Source organism: Ischnura elegans, chromosome X (assembly GCF_921293095.1).
Source record: "Ischnura elegans chromosome X, ioIscEleg1.1, whole genome shotgun sequence".
In the NCBI taxonomy this organism is placed as follows: domain Eukaryota; kingdom Metazoa; phylum Arthropoda; class Insecta; order Odonata; family Coenagrionidae; genus Ischnura; species Ischnura elegans.
This window is the reverse complement of record NC_060259.1, coordinates 6,026,393-6,039,504: the sequence shown is the minus strand read 5'-3', so window position 1 is coordinate 6,039,504 and position 13,112 is coordinate 6,026,393. Positions and strand designations below refer to the sequence as shown.

Genomic DNA, 13,112 nt, shown 5'->3' with positions numbered 1-13,112 from the left:
TTATCAGGCACAATCTAGTTGAGTATCAACATAATACAAGCTCACGCGCCCGGTATGCATCAATGCCGTGCAGTAACTCCGGTGACTCACCGCAACACATTAGACAGCGTTATTGGATGACTTGTAGCAGGAAAACCTTGATTGTGGGTCTAATGTAACAATTTCGTTGGCTTAAGCACGGCCGCTGGCTGGGACCGGGCCGCCATTCACGGCACGGGCCACAGTGTGGCAGAGAGTCGTCCAGTCTGAAAGCGGGCTGAATTTCAAGGCATCGTGACGTGAACGGCAGCCGCCGAAAAGTCGTTTGGTCCGAAAGCGGCCTCAATGTAGCACTGCCTGAATTCCACGCCGTAGACGGGGCACCGCCGGGCCGGATTGAAATGGGCGTCAGGGTGACCATGGCAGCCGTCAACTGCACGATTCGATTCGTTTACAGACATCCATAGACACGTATGGTTATTTGAAAGCATGAAGCGCTAGTAGTTGGGGGAAGGGAAGGAAGGAACAGAAAGGATAGGAGGAGAGGGGGTTCTCCTTATTGGCGGACGTCGGATATTCGGCTCTCCACTGAGCTACCATGCAAAAAAAATCATTTCGACATCGGCCAAATCTAACATCTAATTCTTTAGGTGAGAGAGCGTCTCATTCTATATGTTTCAGGATCGATAAATGGGAAATAATTTTTCAAGTTTTTTTGAAGCTGATTATGTTTTGTTATGCGCACTTCTTTCCCTGCCTTTCCTGACCGATTGGCAACAGCTGTAATCAAAGCTAAGCGACTTTGTTGTATCCAGCTGCTGTCCTACCTTCCCTCAACACCTGGGTGAGGGGTATCGAAAGGGAACCCACGACATGAAACATTTTGGCCACTTTGTAAGTTATACAGTACTATGGTTATACCATAGCTACCCAGCACTCAGTTTGAAAACACTATCTTGAGTGGTTTTGTTTTGCGGTTGGACTTTTTTTTATCGTGGTTCCTGCTTTAAATATTAAACGAAGGAATTATGCCCAAAGCTAGTGTTACCGTTCATACCAGGGCAAGTGATTTCAACTCAAAGGATTTGAGGTGAAAGACGGTATTACTGTGCAAAGTTTGCGATAAAATATTTCAATGCGAAAGATGTGACACGTTGTTAAAGCACATCAGTAGCTATACACATAAACATGCGAAAGAAAGGGGACCCGCAAAACGACAGCTATCATTTGAACACACAGTCACTCACTCAAAGAAAGCAAAGAAGGAGCTTGTTTTCCCTTCTACAGAAGAATTTTTAAATGCTTGATTTAGTGTAGAGAATAAAAAAATTCTGGAATGTACTGTCCTATTCTGTCTCAAAGTACATATGAGGTAGTTGGAATTTGCCGTTTGCCGATCGTATTCACCAAGACTACATACTTGAACCAATCATATACCTTGAACCAATATAAGTTAAACCATTTCTTTTATTTAGTTTTATCAGAAATTTTGTACAATCGAAATTGTGTTCAATGTTACGTAGAATGCTTAATAAAAGTACATAGAAGTATTCATGAAACGTGTACCATAAAACAATAAAATGCCTATAAACGTGGGAAAATTGTAGCATTATAATAACACCGCCAAGATTTTCTATAACACAGATATCACATGGTTTTAAAACGAATTAAAGCAAAAAATAAAACCATTTTCACGAACCTTTTAAGTATTACCGTAGGTTGGGGTGAGTTTGGACAATCGCACATTGATTTTTCTTCCTGAAGTCACATTGTCATACAGTGAAATCATGTCTTCCAGATTAAGAATGATACAATATAGCACATTGCACATAAAAGCAGCGCATCTGTTGCTCCTCACCTTATTCAAACCGATTAGTTTGCAGCGCAACAGTTTGGTGGAACTTCATATCGCCGAAAAGAAACTACTTTGCTCTTTGGTAAGTGCTTCTGATTTTCATGAGATTAATTACCTTTTTAAGCTGCATAGCTTCACATAACACACAAAAAATTTCATTTAAATACCATGAAAATTGTATTTACCAAAATGCATCATTCGATTTCATGCAGCTATCGGGTGAAATGGTGAGAAACTACGTAAGGGTGGTTGGAGGCTGGCACTTGCACGTGCATGATGAGCTGCAACTTGAAAAGGCTATTGAGGCCGTAAAATGTGGACGCATGACACTACGCTCTACGTGCAAAGAATTTGGAGTCCAAAGTCAACAGTCCACGATAGACTCAAGGGAAATCACCTCAAAAATTCTGAGGGACAAATGGTGCTATTAATCAAAGAAGAGGACTGGCTAACCGAAGGGATTCTGAAATGCACAGAGTGGGGAATTCCTTTACGTCCCATTGACCTCCAGTTAGTGGTTAAGGAGTATTTAAATAGGATGGGACAGCATGAAAAATGTTTAAAGATAACTGCCCCGTAATGGAATGGGTGCGAGGTTTCATGGCGAGACAGAGAGAACTTGCAGTGCGACTTGGTGAAAACATAAAAAGGGTGCATGCATCAGTGACTAGACAAGTGCTTCTAAAATATTTTAAAAATTTGGAAGTGGTTTTGGATGGTGTTCCTCCAGAAAATATCGCCAATTACGACGAAACGAATGTTAGTGACTATCCTGGAAAATCTCGTGTGATTGTTAGGAGGGGAGAGAAACACGCATCAGTCATCAAGGACACTGGCAAAACAAGTGTTTCTGTGATGATCGCAGCATCAGCAAGCGGAGAATTGCTTCCACTGTACACAGTGTACAAAGCTGTACACTTACATTCCACGTGGGTAGAAGGTGGCATTGAGGGAGCAAGATTTAACCAAAATAGCAGCGGATGGTTTGACATTGCATCCTTTGAAGACTGGTTCACTCCAACATGCATGCCATTTTCCAAAAAAACAGGCAGGGGCCAAAAGTTTTGATAGGAGACAATCTTTCCAGTCACACTTAATAGGCACAAGATTTCATTCTGTGACACACCACGTGAAGTTTCCACACTCCTACTCCGCGAAGTCGAAAATAATTTCTTTCCCTCTCCAAGATTTCACTGCGAAGCCATAAGCTGTGTTTACACGTCGAAGTGGACTGCTATAGCACTCAACTATTACGTGCGACTACTACGTGTAGACAGAGATTGAGAAGCAGTTGGAAGAGGGTGAGAATCGATTGAGGTCTTGATTCAACATGTTAGTGAAGTTGAAACAGTTCAATTTGGAACGCAGTAGGAGCTGATGGCTGTGTATAAATTGCAAGCGGAAAATGTTGATTTATCTGCAAGGGCAAAGAATATCATTAAAGCTATTTTTCAATTTACTTCTTGTGATGGAACATTGGTTAGCCAAAATTTCATTTAATTATCTCATAGAGAAAAGAATATGAAATTATTACTCCTTTGCAACTGTCAATTCTTTAGTTTTTCTATATGAAGAGTATTGGCACTCTTGAGACCCTACTTGGTTGTAATTAGTCAGGAGTTATCTTTTGGAGCAGCCTCGTTCGACTTGTGAAACCACCCATAAGTACCTTGCCCCGGGAAATTTTTAAGTAGTGAATTTTAAGTTATTTAACTATTTTAGAAGAGTCATATGATCAAAATAAGAACCCTGATAACTCGAATCTCGATATCTGGACACTCCAGGGAAAATCAACAAACCTCACCCAATTTTTCCTCACACTCATAACGAATTTTTGAGGGGGATCAGGCCCCATCCGGCCCCATGGAGTCGGGGCCACTGGTACTAATTGGTACTCTGTGGTACTAATCTGACACTCATTTGTTAATATCCTGGTGTGGACTGCGACTGGGGAGAGGTGGAAAGGTGGGCCTTCGTTTGAGGGCTGAGGGTATCACTCCCCATTCCACTTTCTGCGGCGTTGCCGTTGTTGGGAGGGCGGAGTGGGGTGAGGGGAAGTAAGAAATTCGAATTGGCCCGAATCACGTCCTTCGTCGCCGTTTTGGGCCTGCAGTACTCCACGGCGCACCCATTGTAGGCCACGCCAATTAACATAGATCTGTGGGTCTCAAGGTGATTGTGGAAGAAATATGCAGCCACAGATTGATCGTTTTATATTTTTTTTTTGTTTTACCTTGGAGTCAAGTTGTAATCGGTCAAAGTCCAACTTGATTTTCTCAATAACCTGAGGATATATTACTACAGGGTTACCACTCTACCAAAATAATGAAATTCACGGTTTTTTCAGGTTTTCAGTCTCAATGTTGTCAAATTCACCCTACAATTCACATTAATAAGCCAACAATAAAACAATCACCGGCCGTATATTAACTAAAAATTAACGTACGTGACAGACGGCGTGATTGTAAACGCAGCAATGAAAAGTGATATCTTTTATGACGTCACCTATCGTTTACAAAATTCAGGGCCGACCAAAGGCCCAACCCAACCGCGCTCTTGCCCCGACGCCAAATACCATGGCCTCCTTTAATTGTGTATGCCCTTAGGACCTTCTTCCGCCTGGACACTGGAAGCCCTTTTTTAATTCCTCGCCGAGAGAATGATTTTTGAGCACGTTGTTATTACCGTGCAGTTACCAAATTTCCCTTACCGAATCTTCCCGAGATCGCGGAAAATATTGAAATTGATAATAGAATGTAATACAGTGGAACCTCGTTAAAGCGAGTACGGGATATAGCGACACCCCCGCTATTACGAGAGATAGCCGATGCACCGTCAATTGACCCTATAATAAGCGTGTTAAAAAATTCGTTTTTACGAGACCCTTTCGGTGTTGGCTCTCGCCATAGCGAGAGTTTCACCGCCGGAAGACTTTCATGAAGATTCCTTAACCTCTGTAATTGCTAGCGATCTGTTAGAAATGAAGTTAAAGTAGTGCTCAGTCTCAAATTTATGTGGTAAACTGTCGTTCGATAAATATAATGATTGACGAAACAATGCTTTGCATGATTTTTATTCAGTGCGGCGCTTATAAATTGTTTGAATAGTTAGTCGTTATTTGAGTAAGGAAATTTAGTGATGCAAAAAAACATCGCCTTTCGTCTGGATTTATGCTTACGTTTATCGAATAGATGTTTATCTGTCGCCGCACCACTCCTGTTCCTGTATATCTGTTCGCAACAGGTATATTGGCTATTATTTGCTCCACCTCCGGTAAAGCGACAATTCGCTATAGCGAGTGTTTATTAGTGCACCGTGGGGTGTCGTTATATCGAGGTTTCACTGTACATCAATTGTTGGCGACGGCAGCACTATCAAGACGGCTAGGCCGGCTCGCCAGCTTGGCTGTGTGGCTTATGCTGAAGTTGGAGGCGAGTCTCGTGCCAGCCGCACGAGTTCACCAGTGGCAGGCAGTCGGAAGCAAGACAGTCAGTCGCAGTCGTGCCCCAGCCGGGGGAATGGAACTCACCACAAAACTGTACTTGTGAAATTAAAGATTCTTTCGTTCTGAACTCGGTGCTTATGCATTTTTTGTTCACAACATTTTGTTGGTCCTTCGGGCCGGATCCATTAGCTGGATGTTAATGTAATACGTTTCGTAGTCACGTTTAGTGCCGTAATTCAGAATCAATTCGCAAATTTTCATCACTTCGCTTTCGGCAGCATATCAACAGCTGATTTCATCGCATCACGTCCATACCTTCGGTCAACGAGCTTCGAGCAGCTGGGGCAGCCATTTGCATCGCATACTCATCACCAATATCAACTTCAAGCTGGTTTCATTCAATGACGTTGGCACGCAGTTTGTGAGTTGAAAGGTCTCTTCATTTCGGTAATTAGTGAGTGCTTTCCGCTTATTATCTCGTTAATTTCCTCAATGGTTTTTCCTACCACTGTTACCCAACCTAATAACCCAATAAGGCATATGCTTTCGTTGTAAATGAACTTTGGGGGCAGTAGTCATATCACCTGTATGAACAAGTTACTGTCAACTGCCGTCATATGTCGTTCAAATGGAAAAATTAAGGGAATTGACTTATAAACGTGGTCAGATTAAGGCTAAGCTGACCAGATTTAAGAATTTCTTAGATACCAGTTCGGAAGACATGGATCTTATGCAATTAAAGGTACGCTACAAGAAATTGGAGGAAATTTGGCAAGCATTTGAAGCCGTACAATCAGAAATTGAACTTTTACAAGAGGATACCTCTACTGAAACTAATGAAAGAGACTTGTTTGAGGAGTTACACTATGAATTGTCTGCTCCCGCACAGTCCGTTCTTCTTGATTCTCAACATGAAGGAAATGCTGGCAAGTTAAATTCCCGACGGTTAACCGATCAAGTCAAATTGCCAGTCATCAATTTACCATCCATTTCGGGAAATTACGATGAATGGATGAATTTCTATGATACTTTTCGTAGTTTAATACATGAAAACGAAGCACTCCCGAGTATTCAAAAATTTCATTATCTTCGTTCAGCCTTGAGCGGAGAAGCATTTCAAGTTTTGGCATCATTGAACGTGTCAGCTGAGAACTATAAAATCGCATGGGATCTTCTGACGCAACGCTACGAAAACAAGAGGTACTTAATAAGCTGGCATGTGAAGGCTCTCTTTGACATGACAAGAGTTGAAAGGGAGTCATCATTTTCTTTACGAAAATTACTTGATGAAACTAATAAAAATATCAGAGCTCTTACGGCTTTAGGTCAACCAACGCACAGTTGGAATACGATCATTTTGCATTTAGTTACCAGTAAATTAGATGCAGTAACGTACAAGGATTGGGAATCCACACTTTTCGGTAATGAATTGCCTGACGGTGACGCACTGATAAAATTCTTACAACATAGATGCCAAATTTTAGAAATGGTTGACATCCAGCGTGGGACTAAGACACCTTTAGCATCGTTCAATAAGAACAAACGGAGCTCATATGCAGCGCATGTTTCAATTAATTTAAAATGCAAACTTTGTTGCAAGACTCACCAGTTGTATCAATGCAAATCATTTTTGAACAAATCAGTTCTAGATAGACTTGCTGATGCCAAACGATTAAATTTATGCATTGTTTGAAGTCAGGTCATCATATTAAGGATTGCACATCTAGCTCATGTAGGACTTGCAATCAAAGGCACAATACGCTTCTTCACCTCTCTCGTCAACCATCATCAGGAAACAGTGATGTTCAAGGTGAAGAGTTAGTCACAAAATCTCAGCCACTGACTACATCATCTCAATCAGAATCGTCTTTATCATGCTTAACCCATTCTCAAGAGAAGCAGAAAACAATACTTTTGTCGACTGCTGTTGTTTGGATCTATGATTTTCAAGGAGAAAAACATCCTTTCAGGGTTCTACTTGATTCAGGATCACAAGCAAACTTCATTTCGGAACGAATGGCACAATTCTTGCAATTGAAACGAAAAAGGGGTTATTCATCAGTGAGTGGTATTTCAGGTTCGGAGACAAAGGTTTATCACATAGTTAATGCAACACTGTCATCCAGAATTGGTGGATACGATGTATCTTTGGATTTCTTGGTATTACCCAGAATTTCACGAGATATTACCTATCTTCACATAGATATACCAAGGTTGCAGCTACCATCGGACATTCAACTTGCCGATCCAGATTTTCACCGCCCCCAGAGAGTGGACGGATTGCTTGGTGCAGAAGTCTTCTGGGAATTGCTGTGTCCAGGAGAATTCAAGGCTCATCCAACCATACCAACACTTCGGAATTCAACATTGGGCTGGATATTTGGAGGAAGAATCAACAGCAAAGAGGTAATTAATGAAACCCACAGCTACACCAGTTCATTCATCACCATAAATGAACAATTACAACAGTTTTGGCAATTAGAAGAATGTCCTACAATTCAACAAGTTCATTCACCAGAGCAGTTAGAATGTGAAGAACATTTTGTCAACAATTTCAAGCGAGATAAAGAAGGGAGATTCATTCTAAAATTGCCCTCAAAGGAATCTGTTACACAGTTAGGTGAATCAAGAGACATTGCCATTAGGAGATTCCTGTTGCTGGAGCGTAGATTACAGAGGGATAGAAATTATCAGGCTGCATACATAGCATTCATGGATGAGTACGAGTTACAACTTCACATGGAAGTCATACCAGATCCAGAGAGTAAGGGAATCACATACTACATTCCACATCATGCTGTCATTAAACCCAGTAGCTCAACAACCAAGCTAAGAGTGGTTTTTGATGCTTCCTGCCCATCATCTTCTGGTGTATCACTAAATGATGTCCTGATGGTGGGACCTTTGGTCCAAGAGGATATTTTTCCATTTTGAGCAGATTTAGACTGCACCATTATGCAATAACTGCAGATATTAAACAAATGTATCGCCAAATTAAGATAGATGATGATGACACAAATTTACAGCGGATTATTTGGAGGTCTACTCCAGATTCCCCATTGCTGACTTACCGGTTAAAAACCGTAACTTATGGTACATCATCTGCACCATACTTAGCCACTCGGTGCCTTCGGCAGTTAGCCTACGAGGAAGCAAGGGAGTTTCCTCTAGCATCAGCCATTGCATTGAAGGATTTTCATGTAGATGATTTAATAACTGGGGCTGACACCTTTGAAGAGGCATTGGAGATACATCAACAAATGATTAGTATGTTCAAACGTGGTGGATTTCAGATTAGAAAATGGTGCACAAATAATGTAACATTGTTATCAAGAATCCCTGAATCTCTTAGAGAAATAAATTATCATGTGCATTCAGATGGTGACTTCACATTGAAGAGCTTAGGTTTAGTTTGGAAACCAGTTCAGGATATTTTTTGTTTTATTGTAAGGCCAATTATTCGACAATTTCCATTCACCCGACGCTCAGTGCTTTCAGACATAGCACACCTGTTTGATTCTTTGGGATTTATAGGACCTATTATTATCAAGGCTAAGATATTTCTTCAAAGGCTATGGGAACTCAAAGGTGATTGGGATGATCCTCTTCCAGCAACATATCATGCTGCTTGGTGCCAATTCAGGGAAGAGTTACCATTGCTGGAGAAACTTAAGGTGCCTCGTTGGGTGGATTTTGCAAACTCAAGGAAAGGATCAATGGTCGACCTACATGGTTTCTGTGATGCTTCTGAGGGGGGATATGGAGCACGTGTATACATCAGAACTTCCTCTAAAACTGGTTATAACGTACATTTACTGTGCTCCAAGTCCAAGGTTTCCCCCCTTGAAGAAGATATCAATACCACGTCTGGAATTACTGGCGGCTAAGTTATTATCCAAACTGATTTACCATGTTTCAAGGGCTTGTAATTTCGAGGGAAAATTTTCACTGTGGTCTGATTCACAGATTGTATTAACTTGGCTATCGGGTCCTTCATATCAATGGAAAACTTTTGTTGCTAGTAGGGTAACTGAAATCAATGAGCTAACAAAGGAATGTGTTTGGAGGCATGTCCGAAGTAATGAAAATCCTGCAGACCATGTATCAAGAGGCTTATCACCTCAGGAAATTCTGACAAATGACACTTGGTGGAATGGCCCCCCATGGTTATCATTACAGGAGGATGCCTGGCCTGCAGATACAATTTTGGTGTCACCATCTATTCCTGAACAATGGAAGAAGACAACAGTCTTCTTAGTCACTTGCAAGGAGTTTGATCTGCTGCATAGATATTCATCGCTAGACAAGCTACTAAGAATTACAGCATAATGTTTAAGATTTTTCCATAATTCGTCAAGGTCATCAGTTAGATTCACTGGTCCTTTGTTTGCACAAGAGGTCAATCTAGCCATGTTGCAGTTAGTTAAGGTGGTGCAAAGACAGATGCTTGCACAGGAGTTTAGAGAATTATCTAATGATGGAGAAGTGGGAAGAAGATCAAGACTCAGAACACTCAGCCCATTTCTTGACACCAATATGATAATTAGAGTTGGTGGCAGAATCAAGGCCTCTGAAGAACCCTATGATACTAAACATCCAATTGTACTGCCCGGTAATGATTACTTGTCGAAACTGATCGCTATGAAAGAGCACCTCAAGCATTTACATTGTGCACCTCAAGCGCTGTTGTCATCACTTCGATTAAGTTTTTGGCCTTTAAATGGAAGAACTCTCGCTCGAAAGGTGGTTCACCAATGTCTTAAATGTTTCAGATGCAATCCTAAGGTTGGTGAACAGAAAATGGGAAATCTTCCTAAGGAGAGAGTTCAACCCAGTCGTCCTTTCCTGAACACTGGAATTGACTACTGTGGTCCTGTCCACATTAGAAGTCGTAATGGTCGGGGCAGTACTACATTGAAGGCATATATTGCTGTTTTTGTTTGCTTTGCGACAAAGGTGATTCATCTCGAACTAGTTGGTAACCTGACTTCTGAATCATTTATTGGATGTTTGAGGAGGTTCATGGCTCGAGGGGGAAAATGTGCCAATTTGTACTCTGACAATGCTACTAATTTCAAGGGTGCACACAAGGAGTTTCACAAATTGTTTACTTCAGCTTCTCATGAGGCTAAACTCAACATATTCTTAATTGAAGACAACATTAAATGGCATTTCATACCTCCCAGACGTCCACATTTCGGAGGTCTTTGGGAGGCAGGAGTTAAATCTGTAAAATTCCACTTAAGGCGTATCTTAGGCGAGGCTCATCTCACCTATGAAGAAATGTATACTTGTCTTACATTAATCGAAGCATGCCTAAATTCTCGTCCTTTGTGTCCTTTATCATGTGACCCAAATGACCTTAACCCATTAACCCCAAGTCATTTCCTAATTGGTACTGCACTCACTGCTGCTGCTGATTCTGACCTTAGAGAAGTGCCACTAAACAGACTTTCTAGGTGGCAATACGTTCAGCAACTGCATCAGCATTTTTGGGGCAGGTGGTCCAAGGAGTCCTTAACCGGTCTTCAGCAGCGGACATTGTGGATAAAGAAGAAACCAAATCTAAGTCCAGGGGATTTGGTGATGCTGAAGGAGGAAAATCTTCCTCCTTTGAAGTGGAACTTGGGCCGAGTCGTCGAAGTATATCCCGGAGAGGATGGACTAGTTCGAGTGGCTTCTGTGAAAACTGCTTGCGGCGTTTGGAAAAGAGCAATTTCCAAACTGTGTCCCCTTCCCATTGAAGAGTAATTTCTTGTTGTAGTTTTTTTTCATTTATTTGACAGTGTTATTTATATTTTCAGTCGCCATACCTCTAATTCGCTCTGATCAGCTTGAATCGAGAGTTGCAGAATTTTCTTTGAAAGCGATGCTTTCAAGGCGGGCGGGATGTTGGCGACGGCAGCACTATCAAGACGGCTAGGCCGGCTCGCCAGCTTGGCTGAGTGGCTTATGCTGAAGTTGGAGGCGAGTCTCATGCCAGCCGCACGAGTTCACCAGTGGCAGGCAGTCGGAAGCAAGACAGTCAGTCGCAGTCGTGCCCCAGCCGGGGGAATGGACTCACCACAAAACTGTACTTGTGGAATTAAAGATTCTTTCGTTCTGAACTCGGTGCTTATGCATTTTTTGTTCGCAACATCAATAAATCAATTTCATATAATTATAATGCACTTGGTTTGAAATATCTAAAGACAAAATAAATACCTGCTGAAACACGTTATTTTCACTTTCACGTTATTATTCACATAAACTCAAACGAGGTGAGCGCAGTCTATTAAGACCTATTGCCATAAATTGAAAGCCTATTTGCCGTAGAAATGTTTCCTGAAGTAAAATTACAATGGCAAACTTATATTTCGAAGCAGAATATGGCATGTGCCCTCATTCTGTGAGGGACCCGAACTTCGAGTTACAAATCGTATACAGTGGAACCCCGATTTATCGTTCCCACATTCATCGTTTTCCCGCATTCATTGTTCGCCGCTCCTGGTCCCAAATTAAGTTCCATAAAGACAATGTAATTTTTTCCCGCATCCATCGTTCCCCGAAGTATCGTTTTCCCGAATTGATCGTTTGAAGATCGCGGTCCCATCATATAATTTTCCCGCATCCATCGTTTGACAAAAATAAGACGAAGTGTTTACAACGTGTTGTTTATGGCTAACGACAGACACAAAGTTTGAATCTTCCCCAAGAGATTGAAATATGATAGGGAGAAGCAGAGTGCCGTGGGATAGTTCCATTATCGCATTTCCCAAGATCCGGTATCCCCCTCCATTCAGCACTCGCCTCTCCCCATCTGAAGCTTTCCTCTTCTCCGAAATAAAAAAAAGGTCCAAGCTCGAGCAGGGATCGTATTACGAAGACCTCAGCTTGGAAAGAAAATATCAAGTTACTCGAGAACAAAAGAAACCTTTTTCACGCATCCCCCTTTCTCAACCGCTGACTTTTTTTAGCTCACCTCTGGAGGTCAACTGCTGCATGAATCACCGATTAGCCCAAAAGGTGTGTAAAAATGAATTTCTGCAATTGGTATTAAACTTTTATTAGATTGAGATATTAGTGATGTGCACGTAATTCTAAAAAGAATGATACCAAACACGACGTATTTCTAACGTTATTGAACCATTTTAAGCAAGGAAATACATAGTTGGAATAATACGATGGTGATTTCTGGCGAATATTGATATCCTCTCAGCTGATAGTGAGCTTCACGGCAGTTGATGCGGATTTCTTTTCAAAAATAGGGCGTCTGATTACAATTTACGAGTTATGCTACAAGTCTCACTTGTCAGAGGTGCTAATGAAGCGATGTCTTCTCAGGATATTTTGTTTCTCCCTACTAGCAATCTGAATTCATCTGTTCATCTAGAGCTACGCTACTTATTGTTAGAAATGAGTGGGTAAGTTGCCTTCTCTATAGGATAAAAAATTTGCGCAATCTTATGGTCATGCTTCACCCTCTGCAGTAAGCTCTGCGTACGCCGTACGCGATAGCATTAGTGCTGAACTTCACCTTGTATGAGTGGTTCCGTACTTTCCGGGGTGGGTTGACTTAATACGAGCGAGTGTTTTCCGTGAGGGTTCAATGGAGTCCGGTTTCATTTTTATTAGTTTTATTCTTATTCGTCTTCGGACCATAGCCCTTCCGAAGACACGAGTGAGATCTTTGAAAGAAAGACTGAAAACAATTGAAGACGAAGAAATGAATCCGGGCTAGAAATGCGTGAATATTACAGCACGCCTCGGTATCTCCGCTAGTACGTGACGGCAGGGGTGGGGGTAAAGCGAGATCCCTGGTGAAAACAAGAAATGGGATGAAGCCGAGGATCA

At 41.6% G+C, this 13,112-nt stretch overlaps 1 protein-coding gene across 9 annotated transcripts in view; it reads right to left on the bottom strand.

The window, feature by feature from the left end:
* The window catches only part of LOC124170770 (myeloid leukemia factor-like), a 130,893-nt gene that overhangs the window by 39,782 nt on the left and 77,999 nt on the right, over positions 1 to 13,112 (bottom strand). The gene's annotated exons all lie outside the window — the stretch shown is intronic.